This window comes from Thermobia domestica, chromosome 2, assembly GCF_964235325.1.
Source record: "Thermobia domestica chromosome 2, izTheDome1.hap1.1, whole genome shotgun sequence".
Classification (NCBI taxonomy): domain Eukaryota; kingdom Metazoa; phylum Arthropoda; class Insecta; order Zygentoma; family Lepismatidae; genus Thermobia; species Thermobia domestica.
The window spans coordinates 135158402-135179934 of record NC_137455.1 but is presented as its reverse complement, the minus strand read 5'-3'; the positions used below and the strand labels follow the sequence as shown (position 1 = coordinate 135179934).

Here is a 21533-nt window from a genome sequence, read left to right as displayed (position 1 = left end):
GTTGCTAATGAACAAGAAAGTTTTATTTTCGTTCTTACTGCTCTTTTGACATGAAATTTGCCACATACATGTCTTTGCCGATTATGCACATACTAACATTGTAAGAAATACCGTGCGAATTCGTTATAAAATTATATTCCTACAACAACATATTTATAGACATGCGACAATACTTTTGGACATGACTGTACATGCTCTAAACTACTCTACTAACTTAACGAACCTTTTTGACCTAATCTAAGCCAATGTGTTCTACTTGACTCTGCTCTGCTTCACTCTACTCTTTCATATCTTACCAAACGTTGTTAGTTTTATTGTATCAATATCGTTTTCATGACATATTGGTTTGCACGCATTTATATGCGAATGCGCTAAGAAACTAGCAGTACAGAATGCCTTAGGGAACCATTTAAAGGAAAAAAGTGAAACCGTAGCACAGGTTAATAGGTTTATCGCAACAATATCAATTTTGTGATATATCAGTTTTTTCGGCGGATTAACAATCTCTACGCAGTTATTTAAGCACACTCCAAAAAAAATAGCCTCGAGAATGTACTGGAGTATCATTTAAAGCAAGAAAAAAAATATGTAAAAGAATTTTATGAAGTAGCCTCCATATTCTTAACCTAAATGCGATTTATTTTTCAAAGTTAGAGCCTACAACATGAATGGTATTCATGAAAACAGGGATGAAATAATGATTTTATTGTCTTTTGGATAGAGTAGCACAGAAGGCAATCAATTAATACTCAAAATTAGACGAGTATTACTGAAGAAAAATGTCACGTCGAGTGTGTCATTATCACCAATGGAATGAACAAGATTAAATGTCAAGTCATGCGCGCCGATTATGTGGGTGCTCCGGGCCTCCGGTGTAACGTTATTTTAAGTATTTCTCTTTCGTTACATTTATTGCCCACAGTTCGAATATTTGGACATGTCAACACTTTCAAGTACACTTAATTAATACGAAAGTTCGCAATAATTAATGATTGCATAACCAGAAAATTAGAAACATCACATATAACTCACAACTACCTTTTATTCTTCAAAATCTCAATTTTATGTTATGTTTGGTTGTCATAGCAACTCTAAACAAACAACTATCTGTGGTTACGGTCCCCACAATTACAGATTAACTATATAAAATCAACATATATTCTAGGCCACTTAGATTAATTTTTTATTCTACATTTAAAATCAACAACTTATTATATATTTTTCTTCTTTTTCTTCACAACAAAATTTGCACTTTTAAGCACCGTTGACCAAAATAGCTACAAGACAAAAGTGGAAGTAATTCACAGAATAGATATACAATATCGTTGCACCGGCACCCACACAAATAATCTTGTGGGTGCGGCGCACCCACACGAGTTTTAGTTTGGACCCGGGTTTGAACACATTTCTCTTGCGTTTAAGTCAACCGTGTTACCGACTGAGCTAGGGCAGTGCCAAATTATTCTTATAGTACCGTTATATTTTACTCTATCACAATACAGCCTTTTATGACAGATTTTAACTAAAAATAAATAAATAAAATATCGAGACTTCCCTGAAAACATATAGAGGAAAGGGGGGCAAAGTGGATATATGAGGCAAAGCGAATAACGCAATTTACAGTCAACTGAAAACAGAGGACAGGAAATGTTTGCCCCAGTTTATGACGTCACTAGTGAAAGAAGAGAAGGACGTTACTGTTTTGTGTGTACGTGTTGTTGTTTAGACGAGAGAGGAGAAAAAAAGAAAATACGCATTTTGCTAAAAAATTCAAGACGTAAGGATTTTGAAATATTTTCTTACTATTCCGTAGAATGTTTGCGAGCACACTATGCATGGACAGGGTGGGATCTTATCTTTCTTATCATGTTTGAGAATTATCGTAAATACGTCGTCCATATGCTGTAGACAGTCTTTTGTCTCATGTGGTAGTGTGGGCAAAGAGAATAATTTTAGAAGGGGCAAAGTGAATAGCGATTCACTTTGCCCCAAGCATAATGCAGTACTGTTTTAGAACATCTGTTTGGCGCTAAATGGGTACGTATACGTTGCAACACACCTAATTTGAATATTGAAATTCATATTGAATTTGTTCCGTTAACATTCAAAATCACCAGAAGGATACGGTAGTTACCAATGCAAGTTCTGTCATGAATATTATTCAGATCCACTTAATGAAGACTGGATTCAGTGTTCTATTTGTCTGTCATGGTTTCACGAAAACTGTACCGATTATTATAAGGGACAAGACATTCATATTTGTGATGTGTGTAAACCAAGCGGTGATATGATATTATTTTCAGCCTTAAGCCTTATTATTGTTTTTTTTTTTTCAATCTGTTTGCTGCTACGTAGATTGTACTCATTAGGGTTACTATGGATTGAAAGAAACTAGATACTAGATGCCTACTTGATAAGAAAAAAACTTCTATGGATTTGAGCTTTTTAAACATATTTAAGGATCATGTATATGCAAGCTTTCTCTAGACTTAATTCTATACAATTTCTATTTTGCATATCTGTATTAAACCTGACTTTTAATGTATGAGTTTTTGCTTATTCACTTTGCCCCACTATCATGATCCGCTTTGCCCTACCGGTGGGGCAAAGTGAATAAATTGCAGTAGTTCAGTAATTAAGCAATATCATTTATGTATATGCAATCCTTGTTACTATTGTATTGTTATTTGAAAGTTTAATAATCATAAAATATTTCCTCAAAATTTTGGTTTCCTAGTCTTAATTTTAGTTGCCATTTGAGGCCCTTGAAGTTAAGTGATCCGCTTTGCCCTCCTTTCCTATAGGCTAATACGTCCCGCCATTGAAATGCGCCCACATAAATTTTGGGAAGTCGGCGCCATTATGTCAAGTCCCACTTCATTTCTGTGGTCCCTCTCGTCAAAGGATCGGAAAAGGCTAAACTATCAGATTGATAAAAACACCGATCATTGCGAGATTTGTGATATCTTTGCAATGCTGGGAGAACAAATTCTTTCACTTGCTCGGTTTCGATATTATCTAGTAAACTGCCTTATTGTGTTCAAGAAGTAACTGAAACAAGAAGTAACTGAAAGTTACATTACATCATATAATTACCCATATATCTTAATCGGATTTCCATAGATATTTTGGCTCTCCGCCCTAGCAACGCTGCCTCAGTTGTTGGATAAGGATGGAGGGATATAATTTCACTTTGTTTTCATTAGGATCACCCTCACAGTAAATGGTAAATAAATAGTTCTTGTTTTCTTTTTCATAGAAATAGTCTTCAAAGTAACAATTTAGTTTGAATGTCACTAGGAATAAAAGTATGAAATTGAAATAAAATGAAATAGCAGAGAAATGGGAAGTTCAATTTTTCGCGTTATACCTGGATATACTAAGGGAGACATAGAGTGGAAGAATTGGTGGAATGATATGAGATTAGAAGAAAATGAGGAATCTCAAGAAAGCTCAAAAATTAAATCTTTCAGTTTAACTTTCCAGGGTTAAGCCCTTTAGGCTAAGGGAGACGGATGATTAAGGCAAGTAAATGATGATGGAATAATTGGTGGAATGAGACTGTGGGAGGATCCCCCTGAAAACCCACGGACACGATGTTGTCTGCCACCAAGAGAACTCAAGGATATGATGTAGTATACTAGTAACTTTTTACATATTGTTTATTAATTTACAATAGATACAAAGATTAATGAAAAATGTCTTATCCTATATTTGTATTCGCAGCAATTCCTTGGATCATTTTACCAATCGTATATAAAACGGTGGTTCAAATATGTCGTATGGTTGTCTGTATTGGTGTTAGAGTATTGAAGCGCAGTTGTCCCCAGGAAATGCTAATGACCTTAGAATGCAAGTGAGAGCTTGAAGATATCTCTCCACCGAATTAGAAACCGCCTGTATTGCAGAAGCTAGGGAATGAGAAGGGAGAAAAGCAAGAGCCGAGTAGAGTTTTCAATTAATTCCCACATTAAGAGGCGTAGAAGAGTTTTCGGAGAAGGGGGGCACGAGGGAGGTGAGATAGAGCGAGAGATTCCCTATACTAAGGAAATAATGGGTGGACATTATTCAACGCTACGAGTGGCTTAGAACGTAGCTTAATGGAGATGTGAAAGGTGTAACGTTACACGAGGGAGTTCGTGTTTATGTTGACTCCTCACCCAAAGGAAGGTTAAACGGGGGAAGCTCCTGTCCCGGATTGCAATAGCTGCTACTGCAAGATGAAGTCAACTCCATGTAATATAACTCCTACGAATATATACCTACTTCTTTTTCTTCTCCTTTCCTACCCAAAATCAACTTTTTTATAGACACATTTAACTACATGTAAAGCTTATATAAAAGAGAATAAAGACTCTGTGATAGCTGACAAGATAAATGAAGATTTTTTTTCCACTACATTTTAGCCTTTTAATTCATTCAGCATTTGTCACGTACACTATTATTAAAACACAAATATAAGGAAACTAGCGTATACCTCCGCGTGTTACTGCGAACAACATTTTGACTCTCTCCTTTCTAGCTGTACGTCTCAGCCTCTTCGTCTTCGATACTAAATGCAAGTGAATGACATAAACATGTCAAAAAAATATTTAAGCCCCTATTCCCCTTAGGACATTCAATTAATAAAACCTAGCTTTATTTGCTTCCTAGGGTGCAAGGAGAACATTTATACAAAATTTGAAGGATCTACATTTTATAGTTGCGGAGATTTGGAGAACGGCAAATATATATATATATATATATATATATATATATATATATATATATATATATACATATATATATATATATATATATATATATATATATATATATATATATATATATATATATATATATATATTCAAGACACCTCATCTAGCCTTAGAACACTGGTGTCGTTAGCTTTTTTTAAATTTGGGGGTATCGGATGAATCAAAATCAAAATCCTCTTTCCGACAAAAGTTATAGTTTAGTTTCTTTAAATATATTTGACTAAAATCTGGAGAACATGTCCCCCGACTTCCCGCTAACGACGCCTGTGTTTAGAAATGCAATTTCAGAAACTTCGTCGTATTTACAACCTAGCGTACAAAGAGAATATTTACACAAAATTTCAAAGATCTATGTCTCATGGTTTCGAAGATCTGGCAAACGGCAAAAAAATGTTTTAATACCTCATTCTCCCTTAGTATAGCAATTTTCAAAACATCGCCTTATTTGCACCCTAGGGCGTAGGAGAACATTTATATAATATTTCAAGGTTCTACACTTTATAAATTCGCAGATCTGGTGAAGGCCAAAACAAAACAGAAAACTATTTAAACAACATCATGCCCCCTTACACAATTCTAAAAACCTAGCTTGTTTGCAGCCTAGGACTTGAAGTGTCATGTTCTAAACCGCACTCTACGTTGCGTTGTTTTTTAGTTACAGCCCTCTGAAGTTCATTTTTCCCACGCTTTCGGCACCTTATATCGCCGAAACAACCCCTCACTGACCAAAGTTCTAGAGGACTTTTTTTGCTTGTTTCGGTGTAGCGAATCAGCTCCCGAAGTTTGTTCAAACAGTTTCTTACCACCCTGTATACATATATATAAAATTTGTCTTGAGAATTAAACCTAGATATATACGTATCGAATGCAGCAGAATCCCGACAGCTGCTCAAAATCATGGCTTCAGAGAACATACATACTTTTTATGTTAATGACTATGCGATTTGGACTGCTCACGAACAGTTTTACGTCCACTGGCAGGACTGGGCTTATTTCTACGGTATCAATTGTTGCATCTCTCTTTGACTCCATTGCATAGATGTCTGTACCTGCAAAGGTAATGCGAGCGCCATGTATGTTGAACCAAGCCTCATGTAGATTGGGCGACATATTACAACGCCTTGATCTTTGACAGACACGTCACCGACAAGAATCTAGCAGTTCCCGCAAGCAAACAGAAGTGGTCGTAATTGAAAAAAAGAATCGCAGGATTCAGTTATTTGTAAGTACGAGTGTCATGTATTAGTGCAAATTGAACTATATCCGTAGGTATATGCCTGTTGTATTCTAATAAATAAGTAAATTTAAATAAAAATGTGCCAACTGCAAGAATTGAATTCAGGTCTACATGTACACTCATGTCCAAAATGATTGTGGCATATCTATAACTGTCTTCTTGTAAGAATATAATTTGATAATGATTTTGCAGGGTACTTTTAATACTGATACCATGTGTATAATCGAGAAATGTATATTTGTGGTAAATATCATAAGAAAAGAATTATAAATACGAAAATTAGAATGAGTAAAACAAAATGTTGCTAAATGGACAAGAAAATTTTATTTTCGTTCTATTGTTCTTATTTATATACTGCTCTTTTGACGTGAAATTTTCCACATATATGTCTTTGCCGATTATACGCATACTAACATTATAATAAATACCGGACGAATTCGTTATCAAATTATATTCCTACAACAACATATCTAAAGACATGCGACAATAATTTTGGACATGAGTGTACCTAAGAAAAGCAAGTTAAGCACGTGTATCTTAGAATTTGGCGTCACGAATTATTTTATTTTATTTTTTTTAGTTATTTAATTAAATCTCAATTTTTTACAGCACCGAAGCTTTACATGCGAGAAGCAATTGAAACCAAATGCATTTGCTGGGAATTGAAGCCGAGCCTGTTGTACCAAATGCGAGAACGCTAACCATTTAATCGTATTGCATGAAAGTAAGTTATTTGCAACATATATTAAAAGTTGATAAAACAATGCAATGTCAAATACAACAAAGGAAGAGGCAGCAACCAATAGTGAAATACATTGCATGCAAAATGCTCTAGTTGAAATGAAAGTTTCCTACTATACATTCTTCCAACGAAATAGTTTGGAAAAACGTCACACGCACACTTCACAAGGTGAGTATCTTTGGCTTTAGAGCCTACGCGTTGAGAGACCGTCGGCCCCTCCTTTCTGCAATAAACGTCGAGAGATTTGATTAGGAGATCTTAAACTCACGAGAGAGAGAAAGAGAAAGAGCGGGAGGCTAAGCTGTTAGATATTATCCTCTGAGACACAGAGAGAGAATCTCCTTCCGCTGGTCCATCTCATTCCGAAAACCATCCTCCGGGGCCAATTGGAGCGTCGGAGTAATTCCGATTTATATGAGGAAGGGCTACGATTAGTATTCTGTATGCACGAAGGGGAGAAAAGGGCTGATAACAAACCTATTAGAAGAAACGATTTTTCACCACCAATGATTGCAGGAGAGGGCCATACTTTCAATTTAAAAAATGACTAATGTCTGATACGTTGTTTGACCAAAAGATGGTGACACTCAATAATCACACTCTGCTGTCTTCATAAAGTACATACGAATTGATGCGACACTTCTTTTGTGACTCCCAAAAGAGTCTTTGGCCTGGAAAGCACTTTAAAAGAAAATCAATTCTTCATATTGATGAGTCTGTATCTCCCCTACATAAAACCTCCATTACTTTGATTCCTTCTAGCAATCAATAATATTACTAATAAGAAATCTATGTTTATTATTTTTAAATCAATGCATTCCAAGGTAGAAAGGATAGACAGAGCTACAGATATAATATGCATCTTGAATTATGCTTGACAACTTAATAATAATCGACCCGGGTTCGATTCCCGACGGGAGCTCATGTGGTTGGGATTCCACTTTAATCAGTAGATCCACGCCTCATATAGCATCGCTACTGAACGGGACGTTAAACTCACCTCACCTCAACTCAATTAATAATAATCGCTTCTTCGTATATTTTACCTCTTATCTCCGTATTTAAAATCTGATATTTGAAAGTCTATACTAGGGATGGCCAAAATTTTTCGGAATATCGATTTCGGAAAAATTATTTTCCGGAATTTGAAATTTCACTTTTCAAGAAGTAAAAAATCCGACATTGGCCATCCTTAGTGTAGCCAATTCACGCTATAATCAGTTCGCGTACGATTTGTGTAGTGCGTTCTTTGCGGCCGATATCTCTTTCCAAAGTGGAAAATCCGTCTCTGAAAAGCTTTTTAAAAACCTACATAAAACAAGAAGTACCTAGTGAATCTACACTAAGAATGACATACTTAGAGGCTGCATATGTTGATGCAATTGGAAATATTCGAATTGAGGTTGGAGGCAGTAATATTTTCATTTCCATAGAAGAAACCACTAATGCAGTGTGTAAATTCATCTGTATGGACCCTGGACAACCATCGAAGATTTTTCTTCTTACAACAGACGTTGTGGAGAAAACCAACAGCTCCACTATAACGCAAGTAATTATCAGTGCTCTGCATCTTCTTTATCCTGACGGAATAAAACATGACCGTGTTCTTCTCTTCCTGACTAATGCACTAACATATATGAAGAAAGCAGATAAGACACTTAAAGTTATTTCACCCAAAATGTTACATTTGACATGCTTGGACACGCCTTGCGTAGGGTTGCAGAAACAGTTCGCGCATTGTTCCCGGACATTGACAAGCTTAATTCAAATATAAAGAAAATCTTTATTAAAGCGCCCTCTACAGTTAGAGTCTTCAATTAGATTGCACCAGATATACGACTACTTCCAATACCAGTTTTGACAAGCTGGGGAACATGGTTGGAAAAAGCTTTTTACTGAGCCTGCATTCTACAAAATCAACGAGATTTGTCAATGTATTTGATGAAGAGAATGCTTCCTCTATTAGAATTGCACAGGAGTTACTTGGACAGATTTCTATGAAGAATGATCTCACATGCATCTTTTCTAATTTCTCGCAGATATCAATATCAATAATTTCCCTGGAAAAGCAAAATCTGGAACTTCGGGCTGCTATGACTGTATTTGATGGTGTAGTGAAAGATGTGTCCAATATTCCAGGGGAAAAAGGTGAAGTTTTGAAGAAAAAGTGTGAGTGAAAACAGCAACTTGCAGAAAATTAGAAATATTTCTAGTTTTGGAGGGTAAGAGCACGGTTGATGTGGGTTTGGATCCCATAGTTGTCGCATGCTTCAAATATGCTCCTCCCACGTCGGTAGATGTTGAAAGGTGATTTTTGCGTATCGAACGAACCTAACAGGCATGCGATATAATCTTACGGTGAATTAAATTAGCGATACTTGCAATGATTATTTCATTCATCATTATTTTGCTATTCATTTTAATAATATGCGTATTTATTAGAGCTCAAAAGGATTTTTTCTTACTAAGATGAAGTGTTAAAAGTAAGATGAATATGCTCATTTCTGCAGCATAAAGTGTCGCTTTTGGAATTTATTTTGCCATTTTTTAGAGCAATTTTGGAAATGTATTCTACCATTTTGCCTGCCATTTTTGGTGTTTTATTTTGTTTTAACTTCCGGTTCTCATTGATTTATTAGCCTTACATTAAAGACTTGTGGTGTAATAGTATTATAGAAAACTGTCAAGCGACAGACCTAAGATTTATTCTCGTAGAGTCAATTAATTTTCTTAAATTTATTGTTAAGTAATTGTCATTGTAATCTATTATAGCTTTATAATCATCATTATCATTATTAATATTATTATTATTATTATTATTATTATTATTATTATTATTATTATTATTATTATTATTATTATTATTATTATTATTATTATTATTATTATTATTATTACTGATCATTCCAATCCCTACCATTTCACGTATTTAATCTGTTTTAGATCAGTTATTATGACACAAAATAAATAGTTAAGGTGGATCACTAGGTGTTCTCGCTGCTATGCTAAACGCTGCTTGAATAGTGCGGCGTTGTGAGATAGTGCCGAATGTTTACTGATACCAGATAGTAAAGAAAGTAATTCTGGAATTCTGCTTGGATACTTACTTGTGAAATTAGTTTTCGACCCTTACCGCAATTCACAGGTAAGTTCCGCTTCTCGAACTGCAACGCTAGAATCCCAGGAATTTTCTTATTGTGCTACCACAGTAAACGCAAAAATTTGGCAACAACGTATTATGGCGTTCTGCGCAAATTTCTTCTCAAAATCTATTTACTTAATGTAAATTAATATTTAAATAAAATGTGAAACATAACACGAATAACGGTCAAACAAATTATCTATTTCGTAATAAGATCGTTACTTTAAAATACTTTACACATACAAATAAACATTTCATAAAACGGAGCAGTTCTAGTAAGATCTAACAGTAAGTACCATCTTGTGTGTTTATTGTAAAACGAATCAAATACTTTCTTTTATTTGTTAACTTTCTCGATATCAGACGACACAACCAAATGAATCAGTATCTTGTGTTGTAGCTGACACATAACTCCATCTTATAGCATAATATTTATAATATGTAACGTTTCATTGCGCGATAGTTAAGGGAACGAGCTAAAATATGTACTGACTTTCGGGTGGTGATCCACCTTAATGTGCAAAACGTACGTTTATACATTGCAAGAGCTACAACTTGCAATTATTTTCTGAAAACTGTCATATCTGAGGGAAAAGAAAACTTAGTTTTAATCTGAAAAACACCTAGCGTAAATATCAAAAGCAGATTTGAGTTAGCCTAAAAAAAATAGTCTAGCGGTTTGGATGTATGGTCTATTAATCAGATTTTCATGTGTTCAAATCATGTAACAGGTATTTTTTCGTATGCTTCTTACTAAAATGGGAAACAGATAATTACTTTCAATAATCCTTTGTCAACTCCTTTCTTTTAAAATTAGATTAGGAAAGACTATTATATAAATTGTAAATGTATAATGCCATATCTGAAAACAATATATTAAATATATTTGCTACTAGCAGCGTTCACCCCGCTTCGCTGCGGTCACCCCGGAACGCAATAAACTTTGTTACTTAGATAATTTTTACTTTTTCGCTTTCAAGTGATATGATAAAAACCATAGAAGATTGCAGTAAATGTTAACATTATATCGCCTGTCATTTATGTTAACCCGCCCCGCTTCGCTGCGGTCACCCCGGAACGCAATAAACTTTGTTACTTAGATAATTTTTACTTTTTCGCTTTCAAGTGATATGATAAAAACCATAGTAGATTGCAGTAAATGTTAACATTATATCGCCTGTCATTTATGTTAACCCGCCGAGTGACACGGTCATGCGGGTTGCATATAAATACGTTTATTTTTACCTATGATGAACTAACAAAGGATTTGTACGTTATGGACACTTGAATGGTCAATTATCTCAAGACACTGGTAATTAAAAATTAAAGTGATATGATAAAAACGATCTAGGGTCCAAATCCTAATAACCCCCCAAAAATAAAAGAAATTGGTTCAGCCGTATTAGCGTGATGAGGGAACAAAGGATTTGTGCGTTCTCTTTTATATATAAGATTATATCATTATCCTCTCGAGCGCGGGAGACTAGGGTACGATTCTTGGTAGGAGGTTATGTGGTTCGAACCCCACATTGAGCTTAGATCTATGTCTTATACATTCGCTACTGAGAAGGAAGCTAGACTCTAATTAACCAGCCATTATCCTCTGATTCGTAATTTAAAAACATTCCGCAAGGTTTTCTTAATAAATTGAATATTTCATTTCTTCTTGTATACTTTCAAATGGCAAACTATTAACTTCTGTGTAAATAAATGGAGAAATAATATCGTACTAAAACCCGAGTACTATTTGATATTGCACTTGGAAGTAAATTTACTCTTATGTAAAAAAAAAAAAAAAAAAAAAAATGGTGCTGGAATAAACTACAATCAACTAATCAAGCGATCATTCTAACACAGTAGCAACTATAACACAATGCCATATAGAAAATTAAGAGTAATATTGAATATTGAAAGATTTAATAATATTTTTCGCTATTCGCATACGCTAACCATGTAGTTACGAGAAAGTTGCTTCCAATTGTAATGGGTGATATGTAATTCATTTATATTTTACTTTCTCTGTCTCTTTTAAACTAATGTTCAATCTCAGTTGGTAGATTTGAAGTTCACTGCGCCGTTTAGCACCAAGGCTATACGAGACGTAGACCTGCAGTTTACGTAGAATTCGAACCACAGAAGCTTCCGCCAGAGAATGGAACCAAGGTCTCCTGCGTCGAAAGGCACATACGCTAACCATATAGCCACTAGTAGTACAGACAACAGTTTAACAAACGTTTTTGTACATCACAAATGGATCAGGCGGCTTTACAAAGTGCTTGTAGCTTGTTAGACTCGACGAAACAACGGCCAAAGCATTCCTATTCCTTGAAGAAATCTTGTAGGCACTTCTTAAAATTCACTTTCATATCAGTGAGTTCCCTTTAAGAAGAGGTGTGTTACACTTCTGGTGTGGTCAAATATCTTTGTGTTGAGCTTTCTATTTTTAGAAACTAAATGCATTGTTTAAACCTAGGTTTCTTCATACTACCGTTACTTACCACTTTCATCAGAAAGGTTTCAAAGGAAACCATAGGTTTAGTAGACCACCGGTGGAGACATGTTGCTTATGCGCATAACAATATACTCAAATCCAAATCAAACAATTGTATGAATAGTAAGAAACCAGAAAATGCAGAAATTATGATCCACAAAAAAAAAAAAAAAAAAAAAAAAAAAAAAAAAAAATAAAAAAACTTCAAACGAGCAATGGTTGAATTTGAGACACTTTCCTAATCGTTTATTAAGGCCCTAGATTTAGGTTTCAATTTGATGCAAAATATTGAGTTCTCTGAACTTCCCTTCCAATACTTATTATGTTAATACATCATAAAATGAATGACTCCTCAGATTGGCAAATTCGATTTAAATGTATTTGCAGATAACTATCGAGGACAGAATAAAAATCACATAATTTGCCAGTTCTGTCTTGGAATTACCGATTCTGCACAATTTAAAAGAGTAAGAGTTCTTTCCTTTTGGAGAGCATTCCTAAAGGCTATGCGACAGAATTCTTACGAGAATTATCTCGTCAAAATTTCTTGAGTCTCGTGAGCGAAACAAGTTTACCCAAGTCCTAGATCTCAAACACTATTGTAGTGCAGTGTTGCCACAGTCCTGGCTCTGGAGTGGGCTGAAAAATAGTACCAAATTGAAACAGAAAGGGCAGAATTCATTATGTTATACCAGTGTAATACATGGTTCTATAACATGAAACTAAAAGAGGCTCTATAACATGTTCTAAAACATCCCCCCCCCCGTCTTCTGAGTCCAAATCAAGAAAGTGCTCTTTTAAAAATTACTTTTTAAAAACATCCAAATAGGAGGACCCCGAACAACCGTGGAAGTAGATTTTCTCGCACGAAGGGAGTATAACAGAGAAAACAGTTTATTAAAAGGGAAAACAGTTATCATCATCGGTATGTATTGTAAGGAAACCAAACGCGCGTCTATTTCAAAGTGACCAATAAATCAAAACGGCATTATGGCCATATATGAAAATATATTTATAAAGTGAGGAACAAATCAATCATCTTTCAGTTCGTGAGTAAACAGTACGTTATAATAAAATATTAAAATATAAATTATTGCATTTTATTCTCGCTTATTTCACGACCGAAGGAGGATGATAACTGTAAGAAGAATATTGTGCTACTTTTTGTTTTCAAGATTTCAAGCTAAAATTTCCATCACACTGCTTCTTCCTTGCCTCCTTTATGTGCGGCGCGGATACGCCCATCTAGCGTAATTTTTTTCTTGACATAGTTCGAATTACGAATTATCCACACAAAGTTCGTAGCGTTATGCAGTGTAATGCCACAGAATGAATGTTCAACAGGGTTTTTAGAGTCAAACACACAGTATGAGTAACGTGAGATGTAAGAAAAGTCTTACTGACACTTTTAAAACTATTTATTAAATGGGGCTGAATTGGGTAGAATTGTACCAACTTTTTCACAAAAAGGGCTGAAAATGCCAGCGTGGTACCAACGGGCCGATGAATGACAAAAAGGGCTGAATTTGGTACAATTGTACCAAGTGTGGCAACACTGTTGTAGTGTTACATGATTAACAGTAAAAAAGAAGAAGAAGAAAAAGAAACTGGATTGATGAAGTGATTGTAACAACACAATAAAGAGCATTTATCAATCCTTAAATATACGAAAGTCATTCCACATTTAATTTCAAAAATATATGTGGTTTAAATGGAGTGTTGTTATATCACATCCTTCGTAGATATCTCGTGATTCGCAAGGATTCTGACAAACTTCTTGATGAAATTAAGAAGAAAATCAGAGCATAACTCTTAAGTTACAAAACGCTACTAGAAAACTTTCGAGAAGAGAAAAGTATTCAGAAAATCGAGACGAGATTAGAAATAATTCTTCGAGAATCGTACAAGACACGAAAATTCGGCAAAAATTTATGAGACCACACGAGAACATTTTGTTTCTCATATCGTCTCGTGGGCTTCACTAGCTCACTCTTCACACACTCAAGGAGGCGCGTCCCAGGTTGGGAACGACTGATATGCAAGCAAGAGAAATCAAAATAAATATAAAAACAGATATTGACTGTCCTGAACAAGAGTAGTGAAGAAGGTTGGTTTAAAGAGACAAGCTTTGCCGATAGATGGAACTACAGTCTTCGTATCTCTCCCATGTATTTTTTTTTATCTTTCACGAAAATTCACGATTTCTCTTACAAATTTCAACCTACAGACTTCAAATTTTTAGAAAAGGAACTTCATAATGTATCGAAGGGAATAATCCGTGCCGATTTTTCATTTAGAATTTTCTTCATTGTTGAAATGGCTTGATTGTTGAAATGGATATCCAAATCTTTAACAATGAAGCTCTTTCAACAATGAAGAAAATTCTAAATAAAAAATCGGCACGGATTATTCCCTTCGATAGATTATGAAGTTTCTTTTCTAAAAATTTGAAGTCTGTAGGTTGAAATTTGTAAGAGAAATCGTGAATTTTCGTGAAAGATAAAAAATACATGGGAGAGATACGAAGACTGTAGTTCCATCTCTCTGCAAAACTTGTCCCTTTACACTAACTTTAGCTTAAGCTCCCCAAAACTTTATTTACTATTTTAAAGTAAATGAAATATCTTGCAGAATTTTTACATTTCTAGGAATAAAGTTAGCAAAGCCCCCTCGAAACAAAATTGTAAATACGCCACTGCTTATGGTAGTTAATTAACTCATACAGTGCCTTCAGTCTAAAACAAGTTACCAAAGATGTGCGTACGGAAAACACATTATAAATGGCAGTCGTACTGCAGCAATGAAATTTCCACCTGTAGCAAAGCAATTCAAGTACAAAGAAGTAAAAGAGACCGCCTCTTCTCCTGCTAACAAGGAGCTGGAGTGAAAAGAGAACAGCGGCAGCCACAAAAGAAACCATCAATCTGACTGAGGTTCCTTTTAGACTTCTTCCGGTGGCCGAAAGGACTTGAACAAGTGCTCCGGATATGGAGTGTAAGAAGCCAAGGAAACATACACCTTCCGCCATTCACGTAAGAGAAGAAAGAACTCAAAAACCATTTCCTTAAAAACCTTTTGCTCCTTTTAATGTCTTTATTCATTCGTGACGCTATTAACAAAATCAATAAACTCCTCAAGAACAAGGTACTTCGAAAGTTGCAGAAGAAAACCTAGCTTTATTTCATTTCTCATCTATTTTGCATTGTAAACTACTAGTTTTTTTTTCCTTCCATGTAGAAGTTTACAATATGTAGATAATAAAAAATGAACATGTTTCTAAATTCGTAATTCATTTTCCGTCATTACATGCCATGGATATGAGTAAGTAACAGTGTTTCAAATAAAAAATAAGATTGAAACTAAAATATTATTTGAAATCTTTCTACAACCTGTGAAATCATGTACTTTTAAACTAGAATGAACCGAAATTCTGCAAGAATGAGGATGTAAAAGCAATAGTTTCGGCAGCAACTTTCCTTTCTCTCTTGCCGTGCATATCTTTGAACGGTCATATTTTCTCTCTTTAATAACACATTCTAGCAGGCAAAACAAGCAATTATTGTTTTCCTTTTGCTTGATTGTATATACAATGGTTCACTGATACAAAACATATATTTTCCTATCTATATATTAAAATGCTAGGCTTATATGTTTGTCCGCAATTCTTACGCGGGACTTTGATTTGGTCAACCATGAGATACTTCTTAAAAAGATTTAAAAAAATTGTATTTCAAACGAGTTACTTCTACTATTTAAATCATATTTAAGCAATAGAGTCCAATACGTAACATATAACAATTGCAAATCTAAACAATATTCTGTATATTCTGGAGTACCCCAAGGTTCCAATTTGGGTCCTTTACTCTTTTTAATTATGATAAACGATTTACCTGAAGAGTTCGAATACACTTCATGTCTGCCGTTTGCTGACGATACTAAATTATATAAACAAATTTCTACAAGAGATGATTCCGAAAAATTACAGAGAGATCTTGTGAAGTTGAGTGAATGGTGTGAAAGGAATAAATTTGGATTTAATATTTCGAAATGCAATGTTGTAACGTTTTCAATCATCAAGAAACATGTTATATTTAAATATATTATAGGGGATCAGGTACTGGAAAGGAAAGAAGTTGTGAGGGATCTTGGAGTATGGTTTGATGCAAATCTTAAATTTACATATCATATAAATATCAAAATAAATGAAGCGTTTAAAATGCTTAGATTTATTAAACGATTGTGTTGTCATTTTAAAGACATAAAAACAATATTAATATTATATGATCCTTTTGTTAGAACAAAAATAGAGTATGCTTCTACAATTTGGGAACCGTTCTATCAAAAACAAAAGCAACAAACAGAAAAGGTACAAAAGAAAATGTTAAAATATGTTAGTTATAAAATTGATAATATACCAACTCGTTATGTATTTCACAATACACTTCTCAGGAGATTTCAGCTCTGGTCACTGGAAGATAGAAATTTAGTTCAATGTGTGTTGTTCTTGGAAAAACTTATTGATAACGAAGAGGATAATAAGTCTTTCTTAAGTAGATTGCCATTCCATTGCCCTCGTCAAAATCTGAGATTCAGACAAATGTTTTATATCCCTGATAATAAAACGAATTAAGCTAGAAATTATCCATTGTATAGGATATGTGATACAGGTAATAAAATACATTTTATGGGTCTGGATATGTTTCAATTGAAATTCTCGATATTTAAACAAAAATGCATCCAAATGTTACTTAATAAAATGTAAAGGATGTGATTACTATATCTTGCACGCTTTTGACTGTATCTAAGTGAACTAAATATGAGTAAGAATAACGGTTAATTGTTGAAATTACTTCACATGTGGCACATTCTGCACCATTACAAAGTTAATAATTTGTACTTTGCCTTCGGGTGTTAAGTGCAAATAAATAAATAAATAAATAAATAATAATAATAATAATAATAATAATAATAATAATAATAATAATAATAATTATTATTATTATTATTATTATTATTATTATTATTATTATTATTATTATTATTATTATTATTATTATTATTATTATCATTATCATTATTAATCCTTTTGACAATGAGATCTCGAAAACCACAATTGCTAGAAACGTGACGTTTCACTTAATTGCGGAACTTCGTCCGGCCATGTAGCATGTCGGGTAGATTTGTTTAGGTCAACACTTGAAAGTCTTCACGGAAGCTTTCCTTGTAGTATAGCACTCCAGGGCTTTCTTTACGTACTTGTATGTGTACCATTTTGGACATAAACATATCTTATCCACTACTACTTTTTTTTTTTTTTTTTTTTTTTTTTTAAGGAAGATGCCAAGGACTCGAACGTTGTCCATACAATGCTTTGAAATTACTGAAATTTTAAAACTCCATGTTAACAACGATAAAGGGTTATTTACGTCTGCAACTTCTAACAAGTTGCTGCCAGTTGTTACCTTTATAAGTGCACATAATATTCTCTATCACATAAACGGTAACTTGGATTAGTTTATAATTTGCTACTTCTGAAACTAACTGTTTCCGGACCGAAATCAATTTACCACTGAAAGGATCATACTAATATAAGTAAGAAAAAGATGATAACTCAATTTCGAGCAAAAAGTGACTTAGCATAGTTTACCTCTCAGCCCAGATATAAGAGCAAATAGTTTTGCTTATTTCCCTACATTTCATTGCAGTTTATTATAAACCATTACTTAATTTTATTATAGAATTCTTCATAATATTTGTCATACTATCTTCGACATTTTCAAGTATAAATGTATTATTTTTCATTTCTTTATATAACGAAATGTAATGCCATAGTGATATTTGCACTATGCTCTCTGTTTCGTTAAGAATAAAGGTAAGTATTTTATATCTAAACGAAAAATAAAATTAGTTATATTTAGTTCCAGAAATAAAGATGATGGAAGCCAATGTGCTGACCACACAGAAAGCAACTGAAATCCATCTCCTTGACCATAGCTAATTATAGACTACAATTGAAGAGAATTCAATTTATTTTTGAGCTGTAAACTTATTCATAGCTTTTATTAATAGTAAAATCTAGAACAGTTTTACACTTGTAAAATTCTACTTCATCTTGTTCGCTTGACAATAAATATATAAATAAATACTTGGAGAATATCGAATCACACCTTAAACCGTAACCATATATTTATTTTTACTGGAGTCCTATCTAATCAATGGAAAATAAAAATAAAGAAATAATAGGACGAAGATTCGAACGCGGGTTACGGGAAAGGGATTCTGCACGGATCCAATGAGCTACGGAATAAGGTACACAATTCATCTACTCTATAAATATATGGCAATAACCGTAACCATCACGCTGTGAAAGAACTTTTTTTTTTTAATTTTACGATATTTCTATAGCCCCTAGTGTCTTGTGTGCACTGCAAAGAAAGAGATCATGTAGTTATCGATTTGGTAAGGGATTGAGCTTTCAAAACCTTTAAAACATTTAATTAAATCGCGAGGTGGTAGCAAGGAATGCGTACCGATTTCATTCTCATAGTAAGGGGCAAAAGATTCTATCCCGCGGAAAACATGCATTTTCTTAATGACAGAAAATACATACTACTTGAAAGTGAAAGAACACATAAACGGCGGCTGTGGATTAGTAGGCTTTAGAAGTCTTGCGGAAGAAGTCCACATTTACTATAGAGATGTCGATACTATGTAAACAGTGAAATCTTTCACATGTTTGGAAATTATCCTTTACAACAAACAAAACGCACTTAAATACTAAATTTATGGCTCCCGCTATCTATGTATGACTCGTTTCCAAACTTTTCTGTGATTCATTGTAATAGCAATACAATAGCAACACAGAGATGCCATGACGATTATGAAGAGGGTCAAAATTGCAGCAAGATTTGAGCTATGGCTGTCTGTAATTCAGATCCAACGGTGGTGGAGGGGTCAACATGCAGCGAAGCTGTTCTACATGCAAAAACAATTAAAATTTGCTACAGAAAATTAATGACCACTGGAAGTATCGTGGATATTAAGAGATGAAGTAGGCCGTCAATTTTGGTATCAGAGGAAAAAGTTGCCACAGTGAGGGAGATGTTGCAGCGAAGCCCTTCAACATCAACAAGACAGACTACAAGAAAGAGTGGCATTACATGCTATTATATGCATGCAATTCTCCACAAAGAGTTACATTACAGATCATGGAAGCCTCATTATGTCCAATAGTTGCATCCAGATGATTGCAATAGACGTGTTGAATTTTGTGAAATGATGTTCACATGTCATGAATATCATGCACACCTGTTTGAAAAAATCCTGTAGGAGGGTTCGTTAATCGTCATATTGCAGAACATGGTCCCAAAGAGCCCGTTGAAAAGCTGCAGGGCAAGCCGAAAGTGTCATTGGTGTGGATTACTTTCTTTCCGCACTGTTTGATCCTATGTGTTCAGTGACATTATGAACGCTGAAAGATACCTGGAAATGTTAGAAAAGTTTGTATGACCTACAATTTCTGAATGGGACGAGTCACATAAACTGTTATTTATGCATGGTAGGGTTACCCCCTCATCACGTCTTGTCTGTAAGACAATGGCTTGAAGAACGCTTCGCAAGATGCTGGATAGGTTGTCGGAGTCCCACAAAATAGCCAGCGCGAAGCCCAGACCTCGCCTATGCGATTTCTCTTTATGGGATGGGATAAGGAAGAAGTGCATCGCAACAAACCACAAATTCTTGGTGAATTTGAGAATAAGATCCATGAAGTCAGAAGTGGTGTTCCTGCTGAGGTCTCAAGGAAGGTCATACCAAAAGTGTCTGTTCGTTCAGACAGTGTCTAAAAATTACTGGAGCACACATTGAGTTATAACGTTTGGAAAGATAATGGCATATAATAAACTACATGTGTGCAAAAAATGAGTTTATACGTACAATATTTAAGGAGAAAAAATATTTAAAATAACGAGTTACTTTCCGCACACCCTGTATATACATAAACACATGAAATTATATGAATTTAGAGGCTGAAACTATGCCTTAATGAACTTCTGCGTACGCCACTGTTAAAGAGTACTATCACCAAACAAACTACAGGAATATGGAAAAATAGAGTTAAGTTCCATTTTCATAAAATGAGAAAACTCATTGTTTTCCGTGTGGTATTATGTAATAAAATGGTCAATTTGCATTATTAGGCTTACATTATATAATAATGTAATAGGATTGAGTATAGCCCGCTCCCCCCAGTGATTTTTAACGAATCATAGTGATTCTAACGATTCATACTAGTTCATAATGAATCTGAATCGCATGTTATAAAGATTTAAGATGTAAATGTTGTGGTATGGAAGTTTTAGTATAAGTAGTAGTAGTACTACTAGTAGTAGTAGTAGTAGTACTACTAGTAGTAGTAGTAGTAGTAGTAGTAGTAGTAGTAGTAGTAGTGGTAGTTAGTAGCAATAGTAGTAGTAATAGGAAAGGGTTAGAAGCCCCGCAGGGGTTGGTTGGGTTCTGTTCTCGATATAAGTAGTAGTAGTGACTCTCCAAGTTCCGGTGACAAAGAATGGGGGGAGCGGGCTATACACAAGCCATGTAATATATTGCAGAAAGTGTTTTCGGTTATGCTCCATTATCTCTCCCTTAGTAGCATGAATTATAATTATTGGTAAAATGCAACGTTTTGCCTACTTTTAGATTTCTGTGACGAAAGTGCTGATTAAAAGCCTTTGATAACTTATTCGTTCTGTGCCTTGTAATACAGCATGAAGGTTCCATGGTGTAATGGTTAGCACTCTGGACTTTGAATCCAGCGATCCGAGTTCAAATCTCGGTGGAACCTCTATAACGTTTTTTTTTTTTTTTTTTTTTAATTATCCAATATCTTGCATAGAAATCAACATTATGTTACTTAATTTTTTCCTTGCCCACGGTGTTCACATTTCGGCTCTAATGCAGTGGTTCTCAACCTTTTGTGACTGAGAACGTACTTTACTAAATATTCACGACATCGTGACACACTTCATTTATCTTTTTAATTAATAATACTGATAATATAAATAATAATGATGTAACACTATAAGTTTGTATGAAGTAGTGACCCTATGTAGTACTAAGCATTGTCACTGCCTGACTTATTGGTCAACCAACAAATAATAGTATAC

General features: G+C 34.4%; 1 non-coding gene across 1 annotated transcript; it reads left to right on the top strand.

Annotated features, from left to right (window-relative positions):
• Positions 1 to 21139: 21139 nt before the first annotated feature.
• Positions 21140 to 21211, top strand: TRNAQ-UUG (transfer RNA glutamine (anticodon UUG)). Its single transcript has one exon. It is a non-coding gene; the product is annotated as a tRNA-Gln (tRNA).
• The last annotated feature ends 322 nt before the right edge of the window (positions 21212 to 21533 follow it).